The 17,609-nt window shown below is 44.2% G+C and overlaps 1 long non-coding RNA gene across 1 annotated transcript in view; it reads left to right on the top strand.

Annotated features, from left to right (window-relative positions):
* The window catches only part of LOC144696123 (uncharacterized), a 56,451-nt gene extending 39,407 nt beyond the window's left edge, over window positions 1-17,044 (top strand). The window contains exons 2-3 of the long non-coding RNA XR_013580072.1: window positions 15,355-15,463; window positions 16,881-17,044. This is a non-coding gene — a long non-coding RNA (uncharacterized LOC144696123). The remainder of the gene's footprint in view (window positions 1-15,354; window positions 15,464-16,880) is intronic.
* The last annotated feature ends 565 nt before the right edge of the window (window positions 17,045-17,609 follow it).

Below are 17,609 nucleotides of genomic sequence, written 5' to 3'. Positions count from 1 at the left end.
AGAGTTGGAGTTATGAGGAAAGATTACAAACACTTGTAACATTTGCCATGGAGCACAGGAGATTGACAGGTCACATTATTGACCTTCATACCGTTATGAGGGGCATAGACCAGGTGGACAGAAGGCAACATGTCCCCTCAGCGCAGGGATGACTAATGTGGTGGCATTTATTTAAGTTGAGTGCTATGAGGTTGACAAGTGAGGTGCTGAGGACCTTTTGAACAGAGTAATGTGGGACGCAGTGGCTGAAAGGGTGGTGGAGGTACAAACCCTCCTAAGACGCAATAAGTCTTTGGCTGTGCAGCAGCGATGCCATGGCATGTTAGGCCATGGGGATAGTGGTCACAAATGGGATAAGGTGACTTTGGAAGGTGGTGGAGACGCACATCCTCAAGGGGCCAAGGGACCTTTGTGTATGACCCACACATCTGACTGTATCAGTCTGTGAATGAGCAGTGTTGCAGCATTAACGATTGCAGCAACCATCAGTGCTTTGGATGGTGGGGAGACAGAGTGGATGGGACTGTGGCCCTCAAATACCTGGCCGCTGCAGCCCAGCCTCACTGACACCTGCCGACCTGTCCGCCTGCCTCCTGCCCAGCTCCATGGCCTGTTCCTCATCGGTGGTGAGGTGCTGCAGCACGGTGTGCCCACCACCAGTCCACAGACGCTCCCGGCTATTGTGCTCTCAGTTTTTGCCTGCAGAACAGAGAAGAGGATTTATTGGGGCTGATCGCTCATGTACTCTGCACGCGCACGCCGCACCCCAACCACAGTGGCCCATCTGAGGCCTCCAGCGGCTCCTGTCCACACTACTGGTGACCAGTCCCCAGAAGATAGTACGGCTGGTCCCAACCCCCTCCCCCAACAGCCACCTTGGACACATTCGGCGTCCATCACTTTGAATAACACATGGGTCTTAGCGCCCATGGCAAGGAGGCGCAACTAGGTGCGGCGCCGAGGCCAGCAGATGGCTCTTGGCTACGACATCGTGAGGCTCCCCTTCCACCATCTCATCACCATCAATAAGACATGTGTTGGAGTTCTGAGTATGTGTCTAGCTGCCTCCCCTGCAGGTTGTCCCCAGACTACTCAAATACCACAAACACCAACATATGCTGCGGGGAGAACCCATCTTCTCCTCAACCACTAAGGCTGATGTAAGCATGGTGAGTACCCGTTTGCCCACCCAGCATGCGCCAAATGCCCAATGCAGTAACGACAATAAGACGTTGGGGGGGCCTCAAAGGCTAAGGCTACCTGCTGGGTAAAATAGCCAAGGCCGACATGGTCCTCACCCTTCCAAAGCGCAACAAATCATTGAAGCGCTTGCAGCACTGGGTGCCAGTGGGCCGCACATCGTCATGGGAGCTTACTGCCTCCGCCACCTCCTGCCACGCCTGCCTGGTGACGTGGGGGGCCCTCCTCCTCCCATCCTCCAGAAACAAGACCTCCCGATGGTTGGACACCTCTCCCAGGAGGGCAGCAAGGCAGGCATCGGAGAACCGAGGGGCACAGTGGCCCCACCGCTGGCCTACCCTGCAGCCTGCCCCTCTCCTCCTCTGCCCTCACCTCTTGTGTTGCCGGGTGACTGGCCATGGTGAACAGCCTAAAGGAGGCTGCCTGGCCGCTCTTTTTACAGACTGTCGGTTCCCCATTGGAACCGGCGGTCCGAACACGCCCGCCGCCGATTTAATTTTCCCGATGAACACGGGAGTCCTAAACGCACTGGGCAGGCCTTAATTGGCACCCCCCGCGCAAAATGGCGGCGCGGCCCGTTTCCCCGGTGGAGATCGGCTCCGCGCCCGCCGCCGATTCGGTCAGGCCCGCCCGACCAACAAACGCAAAATTCAGCCCGTGGTGTGATGGTGTCGGGTTGTTAATGTGTCGTCATCACGCCAGTCTCCAATATTATAGAAGGCCAATGGAACAGTGTGGAAATCGGAAGCCCGCCCACCATTTTGAAATAACCAATTAACAAGCTATTGAGTTTGTTAACGACCCAATTGCACGGAATTTTTTGTTGTCCACTCCATTTTCGGGCGTTGGATGGGAAAAGGTTTGGGAGTGCTTTATGCCAAGTATGAGGAGGCATCACAAGTGTGGAGGAAAAGATTTGCCACTGGGTCCAGGGTTACATGTAGCAGCAGATTCGGCTGGTGGAGCGTTTGTATATTTTTTGACTTCATTTTTTTTCACAGTTCCAAGCCTGCCTTAAGAAATGAGGAGCGATTGGGAGGGCAGGAGGCCTTTACATTGATAGCTCTCCCTGACTTGCTGTTCGTGGCTTAACCCCTTTCCCGCATGATGGCCTGGCCTAGAAGCTGATTGGGCCTGTAGCCCTCATTCACACCACTAAGTGACTGCCTTCCCAATGGGCGGGCAGTAATTGGCTGAACAACGCTTGATTCGCCATGCTCAGATGGCAGGGGCAAGAGCGAGTGGACCACTCACTTTCTGTTCCACCTCTGTCACCTCACTGAAAACCATAAAACCCAGCCTTGCGTTTTTGTATTGGGGTCCTACAACTGGCATAGGATCCCAAGATGCTCCGTAAAGCAGACTTGTGTCTGTTTCAGATGGGCGATCTTCCCACCTAGTCACACCTGCTTGAATTTGGGCATCATCTAGGCCTCGGGCATCAATAGGGTGACTGAGATGCCCAGCCCCAAGATTGTCAACACCTGGCCTTCTGATTGTCAGTCGCAAAACTGATGGTGATGAACTGACTTCAGAATAACTTACGTGGTGAAGCTACAACATAGGACTACATACATGCTTAACAGCAGAAGCAGCATTCTTTAAATGGAGCTAAGTGAACCCAAAACCAATGGATCAGATCTAAGCTCTGCAGTCTTCCCACATCCAGTCATGAATGGTGGTGGACAATTAAACAACTAACTAGCGGAGGAGGCTCCACAAACATCCCTATCCTCAATGATGGGGGAGCCCAACATGTCAGTGCAGAAAGACAAGGCTGAAGCATTTGTAATCACCTTCAGCCAGAAGTGCCGAGTGGTTGATCCACATTAGCTTCCTCCTGAAGTCACCAGCATCATAGATGCCAGTCTTCAGCCAACTTGATTTATTCCATGGGAAGAATTTTCTGGCCGGTGAGTGGGGCCTGCTCTCCAATGCATAAAATGATGCACAGTGACATCGGGCGTGCGTCCCAACATCACCTCGCGTCATTTAGATTGTCAGTTCGGCAGTTTGACTGTGTGCCCGCCGAACTGTCAAAGGTCTATTCAGGCCATTAAGAAAGTAATTAACGTTATTAAGAATGCTGCCCGTCCAACCTTAAGGTTGGGGGGCAGGCGAAGAGCCCAGGCGGCCTTTACATTTTTCATGGAAACTCATCCATGGGCGGGATGAGGTTTCATGAAGGGTTTATTAATTAAATCAAAAAATTTTGAAACAATTCATTAACATGTCCCAGCTCATGTGACACTGTCACACGAGGGGACATGTCTTAAAATATTTTCTTTTCTTCATTTAAATTTTTAAACCTTAAACTAATCTCCCTGAAGCACCTCTGTGCTCTTTCGCACACGCATGAAAGAGTGCAGGCCCCGACTCAGGGAACACCCTCCCACCACCCCGCGTGGAGCGCTCAGCGCATTAATTGGCCCACCCACATAAAATGGCGGCACGGCCCCGATCGGGGTTGCTGATCGGGTCCGCGCCCGTCCCTGCACAACCCTCGCGAAAGGGGGAAATTTCTGCCCCACGTGATGTCAAGAAACGGCTGAAGGCGCTGGATACTGCAAAGGCAATGGGCTCTGACAATAACCCGGCAATAGTACAGAAGACTTGTGCTCCAGAACTTGCCATGCCGCTCACCAATCTGCTCCAGTGCAACCACAACACTGGCATTAATCTGCTATGTGGAAAATTGCCCAGATATGTCCTGTCCACAGAAAGCAGAACAACTCTAACCTGGACAACTACCTCTCCATCAGTCTACACTCAATCATCAGCAAATTGATGGATGGGGCCATCAACAGGTTCGACATTACTATAGTGACGACACTTTCAAAGCACTTAATTGACTGCACTGAGGTTGTGGAAGGCACTTTATAAATGCAAGTCTTTCTTATCATTGGACCTGATAATTTCTAAAATATATAATAACTACTGTGTATATTTAGTTGTTAATTTTAAGAAAAAGTAGGTGTTCCAAACCATCCTTTCAAATATGCAAAAATAGTTGCCAGGGGTCTGGAGTTTGCAGAACCATCAAAAGGCATGTGCACTGATCTCCATTCTCATTATGTGCTGATGCTTGTCAAGATAGTTTCAGAATAAAGGGGCAGCCATTTTGGATCAAGAATGTCGTGAGTCTTTGGAATTCTCAACCCCAGGAAGCTGTTGATGCTCATTGATTTAGCATATTCAAAACTGAGACCAATAGATGTTTGGTGCAGCTCTGATGGGGCTCACCGCGGAGATGCCCTGGTGAGATTTTCAGTTCCAGGGTCCTGTACATGCTGGAAACTGACGCTGGAGCTTGGGGCCTGTCAGAGCTGGACAGGCCTCCCCCAGAGGTCCCCAGCACCACAGATGCCCAACTTCAGCCAATTTGATTCACTCCAGGTGATGTCAAGAAATGGCTGAAGGCACTGGATACTGCAAAGGCTATGGGCCCTGACAATATTCCGGCATCAGTACTGAAGACTTGTGCTCCAGAACTTGCCACACCCCTAGCCAAGATGTTCCAGTACAGCTACAACATTAGCTTCTACCTGGCTATGTGGAAAATTGCCCAGGCATGTCCTGGACACAAAAAGCAGGACAAATCCAACCTAATCAATTACCATCCAATCAGTTTACTCTTGATCATCAGTAAAGTGATGGAAGGGGTCATCAACATTGCTATCAAGCGGCACTTGCTTAGCAATAACCTGCTCAGTTTGGGTTCCGCCAGGGCCACTCAGCTCCTGACCTCATTACAGACTTGGTTCAAACATGGACAAAAGAGCTGAACTCCATAGATGAAGTGAGAGTGCCTGCCCTTGACATCAAGGCAGCATTTGACCTAGTGTGGCATCAAGGAGCCCTAGCAAAACTGGAGTCAATAGGAATCAGGGGGAAAACTCTCCACTGGTTGGTGTCATACCTAGCACAAAGGAAGATGGTTGTTGGAGGTCAGTCATCACAGCTGCAGGACATCTCTGCAGGAGTTCCTCAGTGTAGTACCCTAGGCCCAACCATCTTCAGCTGCTTCATCGATGACCTTCCTTCCATCATAAGGTCAGAAATGGGGATGTTCACTGATGATTGCACAATGTTCAGCATCATTCGCGACACCTCAGATACTGAAGCAGTCCATGTCCAAATGCAGCAAGAGCTAGACAATATCTAGGCTTGGGCTGACAAGTGGTAAGTAAAATTTGTGTTATACAAGTGCCAGTCAATGACCATCTCCAACAAGAGAGAATCTAACCATCACCCCTTGACATTCAATGGCATTACCATTGCTGAATCCCCCACTATCAACATCCTGGGGGATACCATAGACCAAAAACTGACCTGGACTAGCCATATCTTTATTCTTTCATGAGATGTGGGTGCCAGCATTTATTGCCCATCCCTAATTGTTCAGTTCTGAGGGCATTTAAAAGTCAACCACATTGCTGTGGGCCTTGAGTCACATGTAGGCCGGACCAGGTAAGGACAGCAGATTTCCTTCCCTAAAGGACATTAGAATAAATACCGTGGCTACAAGACTAGCCACACAAATACTGTGACTACAAGAGCAGGTCAGAGGCTAGGAATCCTGCGGTGAGTAACTCACCTTCTGACTCCCCAAAGCCTGTCCACCACCTACAAGGCACAAGTCAGGAGTGTGATGGAATACTCTCCACTTGCCTCAATGAATGAAGCCCCTAAAGCACTCAAGAAGCTCAACACAAAGCAGCCCACTAGATTGGCACCCCCATCCACAAACATTCACTCCCTCAACCACCGACACACAGTGGCAGCAGTGAGTACCAGCTACAAGATGCACTGCAGCAACTCACCAAGATTCCTTCGGCAGCACCTTCCAAATCCACAACTGCTACAATCTAGAAGGACAAGGGCAAAAGATGCATGGGAACACCGCCACATGGAAGTTCCACTCCAAGCCACTAACCATCCTGACTTGGAAATATATCGCTGTTCCTTCACTGTCGTTGGGTCAAAATCCTAGAACTCCCTCCCTAATAGCACTGTGGGTGTACCTACACCACACGGACTGCAGCAGTTCAAGAAGGCAGCTCACCACCACCTTCTCAAGGGTAATTAGGGATGGGCAATAAATGCCAGCCCAGCCAGCGAAGCCCACATCCTGTGAATGAATAAAAAAATGGTATCTGAAAACATGAAATAATTTTTGTTGATGCTGCAGCATCTATACCCTGCGCCTGGCTTATGGCTTGAGAGCAATTGTACAGCCCTCTCCAAGGCCCTCTCCAAATTCTGTATTCTGAACAAGTCCTCATAGGCGCACCTAGCTGGCCTCCTGTGTTCTACCCTCCATAAACTTGAGGTCATCCAAAACTCTGCCCGTGTACTAAATGCCAGCAAGTCACTTTCATATCACTCCTGTGCTCACTGACCTACTTTGACCCCCAGCCTGAAACACCTCAGTTTTATGTGCAATAAAGTTAGCTCAATTGCACACACAGCGAAATTTTTGCTAAAGTTAATGAATGAGGGAAAATATCACCCTTGGGTTATGTCTTCTCTTTTCTCTATTGCAATAAAGTTTTTCCTCTGTTCAGTTCTTTAAGGCCTTTTTGCTGCCCTTTCCTACAGTACAGGTTAACCTTTTGTCTAAATCAAAAGTCTACTTCATTCCTTCACTGACCTGAATAGGACACACTCATTTGATCATTCTCATGTTGAGCTGACAAGTATATGGCCCTGAAAAAAAGCAAAGGTCACATGTACTGCATTAGAACCATCAAGCTAAAGGCAGCAGATGAGCACGTATAAATCAAACTTGTATTCAATTAGCTCAAATACGGTTTTCATAGAATACCAATCATCATTTATTGTCAGAGTTCTGAGGAAAAGGTCATGATCCTGAAATATTAACACTGAATCTGTGTCCACAGATATCACTTGGCCTGTTGAGTATTTCCAGCCTTTTCTGTTTTTATTTTAGATTTACAGCAGCTTCGGTATTTTGCCATTGTAGCGGCAAACCTGGAGTTAGATTTGATTTTTATTACATCGAAGGCACTGACAGTAGTAGAACACGTATGTATCATGTTACCAGGAGTGTAATCCAAAACATATCAGATACTTCATCATGTATTTCTATCCTGCTGATATTGTTTATATCATGTATGTGGTTTGTTAAATCTCTCTATCTTTGTGACTTTGCCTTTCGCGAAGGTGAAGGATTGTCAATTCCAAAGAATGGAACACTTTCTGCATAAATGTAAAATTGGAAGGTCCTTAAGTCAGCTGTAACAGAAACCATCTACCCTACCTTACACCCTAGCAATGCCCTTTCAAACCCGGCCCCCTCTCTGTACCTTGGTGAATTTCCTTATTTGTGATTCCCAAAAAACCCTTCTGGCTTCTCGGACAATTCTGGTCTGAGTCAGTGAGGTGCTGCAGGCAATTTCACACCATCAGCTAGGCTGAGAATAGCCGAATATATTTTGCATGGAACCCGCACAGGTAGGGTAACAGAATGTAGAGCTTCCCTTCCCACAGTGTGAGATGGATATGAGCCCAAGTCCTAGCGTTGAAAGGGCAGTGTTCTACAGCTGCGCAAAGTCTATTTTCATTACCTCTTAAACCCAGGTTTTTTTTTGTATTATTCTGCCAGTACTCAGTGATGTCATAATGGTTATTTAAATAAAAGGGTCAAAGGTTTTCACTTTTTGTATTTAGAATAAGAATCCTGGAGATGTTTTGTGCTACAGTACTATGGAAGGGATTAAAATGCTGGCAACTCTTCAACATGTTATCTATGCAACAGGTGGTAGGATGCAGCCTCATGCTTATGGGCTCTCCACATGACATGTTCATAATCTTCATGGCACTGTTGGGGGAAATGTTGAGCTGGGGCCAGAAACTCCGCCCTCCCCCAGCGAAGCTTAGAAACTCAAGAGGATGAGTGACTGTGTGATGCTATTTGCACACTCCCCTACTGCCAAGTTGTGAACAACACTGATGGAGGCCTGTATATTAACCACCTGTCTACCCTCTTTTCCAGAAAGTGCCATATTTTCAATGTCTTTTGCTGACAGTACAAAAATAAAAGCAAGTTTAAAGTGGGAAATACAACTTTATGATATGCATTTCTTCCAATAAAATTACCAAATGTAAGAACAATTGTATGGCTTGGAGGGCATTAAAGAAAATAAAATAAAATTAGGATTAACAACAATTGGAAGTGGAGGGAACATTGCACCACAAGTTGGTAATTGGTTGGCGGCTGGACAAGACGGAGTAGGAAGAAAGCTTTTTTTAAAATTCATTCACAGGATGTGGGCGTCGCTGGCTGGGCCAGCATTTAATGCCCAACCCTAATTGCCCTTGAGAAGGTGGTGGTGAGCTGTCTTCTTGAACCGCTGCAGTCCATGAGGTGTAGGTACATCCACAGTGCTGTTAGGGGGGGAGTTCCAGGATTTTGACCCAGCGACAGTGAAGGAACAGCGATATATTCCCAAGTCAGGATGGTGAGTGACTTGGAGGGGAACTTCCAGGTGGCGATGTTCCCATCTATCTGCTGCCCTTGTCCTTCTAGATGGTAGTGGTCGTGGGTTTGGAAGGTGCTGTCTAAGGAGCCTTGGTGAGTTCCTGCAGTGCATCTTGTAGATGGTACACACTGCTGCCACTGTGCGTCGGTGGCGGAGAGAGTGAATGTTTGCGGATGGGGTGCCAATCAAGAGGGCTGCTTTGTCCTGGATGGTGTCCAGCTTCTTGAGTGTTGTGGGAGCTGCACTCATCCAGGAGAGTGGGGAGTATTCCATCACACTCCTGACTTGTGCCTTGTAGATAGTGGACAGGCTTTGGGGAGTCAGAGGTGAGTTACTCGCCTCAGGGTTCCTAGCCTCTGACCTGTTCTTGTAGCCACAGTATTTATGTGGCTAGTCCAGTTCAGTTTCGGGTCAATGGTATTCCCTAGGAATCTGTATAGGCATCTAAACCTTTCACCATATATATCAATGACTTGGATGAGGAATGGGAGATTAGGTACATTATGTAGGTGGGAGCAGTAAGCTATAAATGTTAGAACTCAGCCAGACAGTGAAGACGAGATTTGGAGCTTTATACACTTACAAAGTTTTTATTTACAGAGATACACATCACATATTATCCACCAACAGTCACACGTTCAGCCTGCTCCAACTCATATGAGCACAGACATGAGACCCGAGTTAATGCTCATCACTTATAATCACCTACCCAATATACAATTAACAATAAAAAGTGATAGACTAAGTAAGTGGGCAAGAATGTGGCAGAAGGAGTTCAATGTGGGGAATTGTTAGAATACCCAATTTGGACCTGAGAAAGACAAATTGAAATGTTTTCTTAATGGTGAGAGATTAAGGGCTGCGGAAGAATGAAGGTTTTTAGGAGACCCTGTGTATAAATCACTAAAATGCTTACAAATTTTGCTTGGGAAGGCAACACTGGTACGAGCAAAAGAAGTGATGCTGTACTTGGAACCTTGCAGCATACTGGAGATAATGAGGATGGGAATAGAAACCATTGAAGGAGCGGTGACTGCAAAAGGATAGGTGGGAATGGAATGATGCAAGAATGGAAGAAAACGCTGAGGAGGGGCGGTGGAGGAGGATTGCATTGGTTTACCATGTTGAAGACCATAGAGAGATGAGAGTGTACTCATGTGCTTACTGAGGTAAGAGCCGTATAAGATAAAAGCAAAATACTGTGGATGCTGGAAATCTGAAACAAAAACAAAAACTGCTGGAAAATCTCAGCAGGTCTGACAGCCTCTGTGGAGAGGAAGACAAAGCTAACATTTTGAGTCCATATGACTCTTCATCAGAACTAAAGAGATGTGGTGAAATATAAGCTGTTTAAGGGGGGTGGGACAGGTAGAGCTGGATAGAGGGCCAGTGATAGGTGGAGGCAAAGGAGAGATTGCCAAAGATGTCATAAACAAAAGTTCAAAGGGGTGTTGACAGTGGTGATATTAGCTAAGGGAATGTGCTAATGGTGACATTAAGGGTAGAAAGCAGGATGAGCAAGTAGCAGATGGCCCTAGTGGGGGTGGGGTGGGGGGAAGGGATCGAAATAGGCTAAAAGGTGGAGATAAAACAATGGATGGAAATAAATTTTAAAAATAATAATAGAAATAGGTGGGAAAAGAAAAATTTACATTAAAAAATAATAATAATTATTAGAAAAAAGAGGATCAAAAAGAGGGTGAAGATAGAGAAGAGAGTTCATGATCTGAAGTTGTTGAACTCAATGTTAAGTCCGGAAGGCTGTAAAGTGCCTAGTCGGAAGATGAGGTGCTGTTCCTCCAGTTTGCGTTGAGCTTCACTGGAACATTGCAGCAAGCCAAGGACGGACATGTGGGCATGAGAGCAGGGTGGTGTGTTGAAATGGCAAGCGACAGGAAGGTCTGGGTCATGCTTGCGGACAGACCGAAGGTGTTTCGCAAAGCGGTCACTCAGTCTGCGTTTGGTCTCTCCAATGTAGAGGAAACCGCATTGGGAGCAGCGAATGCAGTAGATTAAATTGAGGGAAGTGCAAGTGAAGTGCTGCTTTACTTGAAAGGAGTGTTTGGGCCCTTGGACGGTGAGGAGGGGGGAAGTAAAGGGGCAGGTGTTGCACCTTCTGCGGTTGCATGGGAAGGTGCCGTGGGAGGGGGTTGAGGTGTAGGGGGTGATGGAGGAGTGGACCAGGGTGTGCCGGAGGGAATGGTCCCTACGGAATGGCGACAGGGAGGGTTGAAGGGAAGATGTGTTTGATGGTAGCATCATGCTGGAGTTGGCGGAAATGGTGGAGGATGATCCTTTGAATGCGGAGGCTGGTGGGGTGATAAGTGAGGACAAGGGGGACCCTATCATGATTCTGGGAGGTAGAGGAAGGTGTGAGGGCGGATGCGCAGGAGATGGGCCGGACACAGTTGAGGGCCCTGTCAACCACCGTGGTTGGAAAACCTCGGTTAAGGAAGAAGGAAGACATGTCAGAGGAACTGTTTTGCAAAGTGGCATCATCGGAACAGATGTGACGGAGGTGAAGGAACTGAGAGAATGGGATGGAGTCCGTACAGGAAGCGGGATGTGAGGAGCTGTAGTCGCGGTAGCTGTGGGAGTCAGTGGGCTTGTAATGAATATTGGTGGGTAGTTTATCACCAGAAATTGAGACAGAGAGGTCAGAGATATTAACTCTGCCTTCCTCTCCACAGATGCTGTCAGACCTACTGAGTTTTTCCAGCACTTTTTGTTTTTGAGCCACATAAGATATTGTTTGTCATTTCAATCAGGGACACCATGGTACTGTAGATGAGATGAAAATTGCAGTAGAAGATTTTGTGCAGTAAGTAAACCTGGATGAGTAATTGGATGGTGATGACGCATTTGAGGACCTTAGAGAGAAAGGGGAAAAGAAAAGGAGCGAGAGTTCACTTTTTTCAAGAGATCAAGCTTACAACGGTGGTTTTGAATGCAATAGAAAAAAAACTTAAGGGTAAAGAGCAGTTGACAATCTCCACAAGTACCTGACAGGTAGTAGAGTGCTAATTGGGGTTGAAGGATAATGGATCTCATGGAGGAGTTGAATCTGAGATGGGTTTGGGGAATAGGGAAGGAACTGGAAATTATTTTGGGATAATAGCTACGGATGTGGGGAGCCTGGGATGGCTCAGGGTGGGGAATGATGGCAAGGCGACAAGAAGCTGAGACATCATAGTGGTTAGACTGTTTTAAAAATAAAACAAATGTCCAAATTACTCACACCAAGTGGTTATATGGGTGTACAGTCCATTACAATTTCACTCATTTTTTACTCGGTTTCAGTCTGGTTTACAATTATACAGTGCCCCCCTGTGTTTGGGTTATGTTTAGGCAGCACAAATAAGAAACTTAATTCATAAAACAAAGCTTATCAGAGACAAAAACCCTTTTTATTAATTTTTGGGCTAGGGCCCTCAAACTTGACTGGAGCGTTTCAGTTTAACCATTCACTGTTATGTTCTGAGACAGATTCTGTCCCTACCTCTTTGACCAAGCTTTTGGACGCCTGCCCTGATATCTCCTTATGTGGCTCAGTGTCATGCGTTGTTTTATAATGCCTCTGTGAAGCGCCTTGAGGCATTTTATTATGTTAAATGTGCTGTGTGACTATAAGCTGTTGTTGTTCACTGTATGCATCAATGATCTGGACTTGGAGCTAGAGGGAGTGCTGTCCAAACTCACAGAAGGAACTAAAATAGGTGTCAGTAAATGTGCAGTATTGAGGGAGTGCTGCACGTTTGGAGGTGCCAGCTTTTGGATGAGACGTTAAACCAAAGCCCTGCCTGCTAAGGTTAGACATTAAAGATCCCATGACAATATTGGAAGGGGCTAGTGTCCTGGCCAGAAAAAAAAATCCATCAATCAATATCACGAAAGTAGATTTGGGTCATTATCATATTGCTGTTTGTGGGAGCCTGCAGTGTGCAAACTGACTGCCATGTCTCCTACATCACAACAGTTACTACACTTCAAAAAGTACTCCTTTGTCTATAAAGTGTTTTGCGATGTCTGGTGGTTGTGAAAAGCACTATAGAAACGGAAGTCTTTCTTTTTCAATAATTCTAAAAAGGACAGAAAGTTTCAAATGATTGTTGCTAACATGGTGAAATGGGGAATAAAATGTATCAGGTGGTATTCAATGTCAGTGAATGTGAGCTGGTACACATTGGTTAAAAAAAAACAAGTAATAATTGTGCTGCACTCACATTTGTGTTAATTAGCTTCTCCTATTAAGAAAGCAGCATTAAAAATCATTTACCGTTTCTCATCGGGCCCAAGAATGAGCTCATTAACTCTCAATAACAACAGTCGGGTATTAAATGATAAAAAGCAATATTGTCTTGTCGGGTTTCTAGGGAATAGCAGCAGGTTCTAAAAAAATACCCAAATGACCATGTTGTCTATACTTCATCCTCATTTAATTGGCACTTATTACAATGGTTAACTACTTGTAAATAAGATCCAGAAAGTTGTTTTTGTATTAAAGTGATTTCATCTGTGAACCCAGAGAAAATTATTTGCAAGACTGGCAAAAGTCATACTTATTAATAATCAGAAACCACAGTCTAAACTAATCTTGCCAGGCACAATTCTTCAGGTAATGGGGTGATGCAGTTGGTTTGATACTATATTTTTACCTTTGGGACGGTACATTCAAATATAACTTGAAGTTGTTGGATTAAATTTTACACACACAGACTGACTGGCATTTGGTATTCCTAATCCAGTTCCATTAAAGCATAAAGATGCCCCAAATTAGCACAGTCACACAGTGAGCTAGAGGGTGCCTAGTGTGGGAAATGGAAATTTGCCAAACTCATCTATTAGACATGCTCTTCTAACATAGAAACCAATTCACATTGCTGGACAAAAAGACCTCAAGGCTGATCTGGTGGTGTTTGACATTAATACTGGGTGTCCAAAATGAAAAGCGTTCTATTCTCTAATACTAATAGTACAACTTCTAATAGTACAACATTCATTAAAAAAAAGCAGATCCCATACGAGAAGGTACATGGGGATTAAACAGGGCATGACTAACTTCCCTTTAACCACATTATCTCATTGCCTATTAACTCATTTGTACTTTATAGTGATAAATTAAAACATTTTTCCCCTCAAGATGTATGCAAATTTGGGTTTTGTTATTTAAATGTTATTGGAGTGATTCCTGACCTGTAATACTACTAACAGCATGGTTAGTAGATTGCGACTGCTTGCTACAGGATTCTGCACTGCCATATGCTTTGCCTATTGATAAGTGTCTTTTGTTTTTAGGTAGTTTTCAAACTGTGTGTCTTTCCCATATGGTTCTGGAGGAGTTGCATTTATTTTGGCAGAGCCCTATTACTAATACTCATGCGCTCTTTGACTGAAGTAAAGGAACATATTTCATGCCACCAATCATTGGGTAAAGTGGTTCTTCTTTTCAATTTTCACAATATCATTAAATCCTTAACAGAAAATGTCCCCTGTTGCTCGATAAATATCTCAGCCTACAGCCTCAGGGATTATTCAGCATCACCCAACAAGACATTGGACCCCATCTGTCGTAAGTTCTTCAGTTATGCCACTTTAGTGAAGATCTTCATTTGGCTGGTGAGATTGATGGATTGGTAGAGTGGTGAATTTGCAAGGTCAAAGCTTTTCTGTTGGAAGGTTCTACTCAACTTTCCATCCTTTGAAGATAGTCAGAATAAAACCAGTAAGGAGGGAGATTTTATTGACCATGTTCTTGTGTTTGATCAAATCTTATTGATAAATTTTCCGCTGGCTGGAAAGTCTACAACTTCGGGGCACAATCTTAGAAAAAGGGGTCGGCCATTTAAGATTGAGATAATTTCTTCACCCGAGGGTTTGTGAATCTTTACAACTCTCTACCCCAGAGAGCTGAGGATGCTCAATCATTGACTATATTCAAGGGTACTGAGACTGGTAGATTTTTGAACGCTTACCAAATCAATTGGTATGAGGATTGGGCAGGAAAGTGAAGTTGAGGTCAAAGGTCAGCCATGACCTTTTTGAATGGCAGAGCAAGCTCAAGCTTATTTCTTATGTTCTTAGGTTAGGTCCGAATATTAGGATTCAGACATAAAACCAAGCCTTCCGCTGCTTTATTGTTCATTTTATCCTTGGAATACACCGCAGACCTCACAGAAATTGAGGCCTAAATCTTTACTGGTGTTCATGAGCACAGTTTATACGATGTAATTTGTTAATGTCTGAGTAGCCTATACAGAACTGGTACTGATGATGTACAAGAGAGTTCACTAAAGATTAATGTTTTTATCCAAAGCAAAAGGATTTCAATCAGTAATTTGTTAGCTCTAGATTCAGCCAAACATTGGATTTTTCCAAATTCTTCTGAAGCACCTGCTTGAACCACTTTGGATTCTGACTTTGTTTTTTAGTGACCAACTCTAACTTGGCAGTTCAACCTTTTCCTACTAGTGCAACGCAGAATAACCAGGTGTACTACGTACCGCATGTCAAAACACATGAAAAAGATTCATAAGTGAAGGAGAAAAAGATGTGCTTTTCATGCTGTTAAAATGTTGCAATTTCTCGCTATCATGAGATCATCAGCTTTGTCACTACGGCAACCATTAATTAAATTTCTTCTATTTTTCAGATCCATAATTACGTCAACACAAATAATAAACAGACCAGGAAAGGACACATTTAGCTTCAATAATACATCAAGCATGAAGATAAAAAAAAAATGTTGCGTTGTCATGCAGGTTGATAACTCACTAATTTCCATATTAAATTCCCTAAGTGCTGCTTCCTTACCCAACGAACAGTGTTTAATGCCTTAATCAACCAGGCTTAGAGTAATTTCAATATTGTAACTCTGCTTATAATATTACTACCAATTACAGATTTAGAAAAGTTGGGTAACACCAGGGTATTGTAATTCCCATCTCTATCTATTCAAATGATGTGCAAACTCTCCTTTGTTTCTATAAAACTGCAATCCTGCTATGTTAAGGTAACCCCCTTCCTGGCTGAATTTGTCCAACGTGAATACCTATTAGACAGTTTACCCCTAATAATCTTTGTTTGTACACGAAACATTGAATCATAATTGGTGCTATCTGAATTCAATATTAAGTATGGTACTTGACAAGTATTTGAGGTAAAACTCTGTAATGTATGTTACATTTAACCCTCTGGTGCTCATCCATTTAAAATAAATAAAAGAGCAACACAGTAACACAGCAAATTACATTTCAGTTGCTTTATGTTAAATTCAGTAATACCTTGACAGATTTTATAAGCCATGGACTCAAAGGTATTTATCCATCATCAGTATCATAAGCAGTCTTTATGTCCTTTATAAACTGGGGTGTGCCTTGCTTGTGCAATATTGACATAAATACAGTGCCACTTAGGAGTCTAATAGAGAACCCTTGTTAATGCCAAAGCCCAGCTTTTTAGAATATACACCACCGCCATTCATGACTGGATATGGCAGGAACACAGAGCTTTGACCTCACTCAGTGGCTGTAGGATCGCTTAGCTCTGTCTACAGTATGCTGCTTCTGCTGTTTAGTATGCATGCATTTCTGTGTTCTAGCTTCATCAGCTTGGCATCTCAGTTTTAGGTACACCCAGTGCTGCTCCTGGCATGCTCTTTGACACTCCTCATTGAACCAGAGTTAGTCCCCTGGCTTGATAGTAATGATAGAGTGAGGTTGAGTCTAATAGAGAACCCTTGTTAATGCCAAAGCCCAGCTTTTTAGAATATACACTATATTTTCTATAAATTGCTTGTTATGCCATTGTAAATCCAAAGGCAGTTGCATTAATTGATCCACTGCTATAAATATATCTAGGATGTATATCCTATGCAGAGGTAATGATGTGCAGACCGTTCAGAAGAAATTCTGTATAATTCAATTAACATTAGAAACACTGGAACTTCTAATCCACCTCAACTTTCACAAAACTGAATAAGTTCTGTAATTTAAGATCAGGAGAAAACATTGTGACATCTGGAATTCTCTGTAAAACTTAAAGGCCACAAAGTTTGTCGTAAGAGAAACAAGTTTAAGAAAATAATTTTAAATATTGCCGGAAATTTGGTCATGGCAAAAAGGAGAAATTTTATAAGCTCTTGCCTGTGAATTAATAGATATTTGAATGCAATTGCAGCTCTGAAGAAGTATGAAGGGAAAGACTTGACTTTAATTACAACTTCTTGCTCCATGAACATCCTAGACCATGTTGCCATGATGATGTGGAAATGTAACAAATACGCTGATGTGGCTATTGTTGAATTTGGTTGTGGTACAATGAATAAAGGAGGACATTCTGTATATTAATTGGACATCAAATTTCAATGAGGATGACAACTTGAGTGGATTTTGTTTAAATGCAGTGAAGGGATCTCAGCAGACTTGCTCTGTAAAAGAAATTACAGTATTTCATTTAAACATACCTAATAAAATTAATGCTATTGTCAACTGCTTTTAGACTTTCTAAACACAGTAAACTATTTCATTTTAACTGGCAGGCCCGGAGAAGGCGCTTAAGCACCTTTGACTCAGACAGCTGAGTAAAAATCAATCAGTGTTCTGCACTATTACAAGCAGGATAAGCACTAAGGACTGAGGTATCATCATAAATGGTTCCAAAGTGTGTTTAACATTGACTACTGGAAACATGGCCTCTAGGAACTTTCAAACATTTATTAACTATATATAACTATGTACAGGGACAGATAAACATGAGGCTCCTTCCAGAATCATCTCTGTCTCAGTTCCCAATGACATGTGATCTGACATCACCGATAATGTATACTGCTGTTAACACAAGGGTCATTAACCCTTTATACTACAGGGACTTGCACTCCTGTGGCTAGAGGAGCCCAATACAGGAACA

This window comes from Cetorhinus maximus, chromosome 21 (assembly GCF_964194155.1).
Source record: "Cetorhinus maximus chromosome 21, sCetMax3.hap1.1, whole genome shotgun sequence".
In the NCBI taxonomy this organism is placed as follows: domain Eukaryota; kingdom Metazoa; phylum Chordata; class Chondrichthyes; order Lamniformes; family Cetorhinidae; genus Cetorhinus; species Cetorhinus maximus.
The sequence above is the reverse complement of the archived record's forward strand: the minus strand, read 5'-3'. Positions and strand labels throughout refer to the sequence as shown.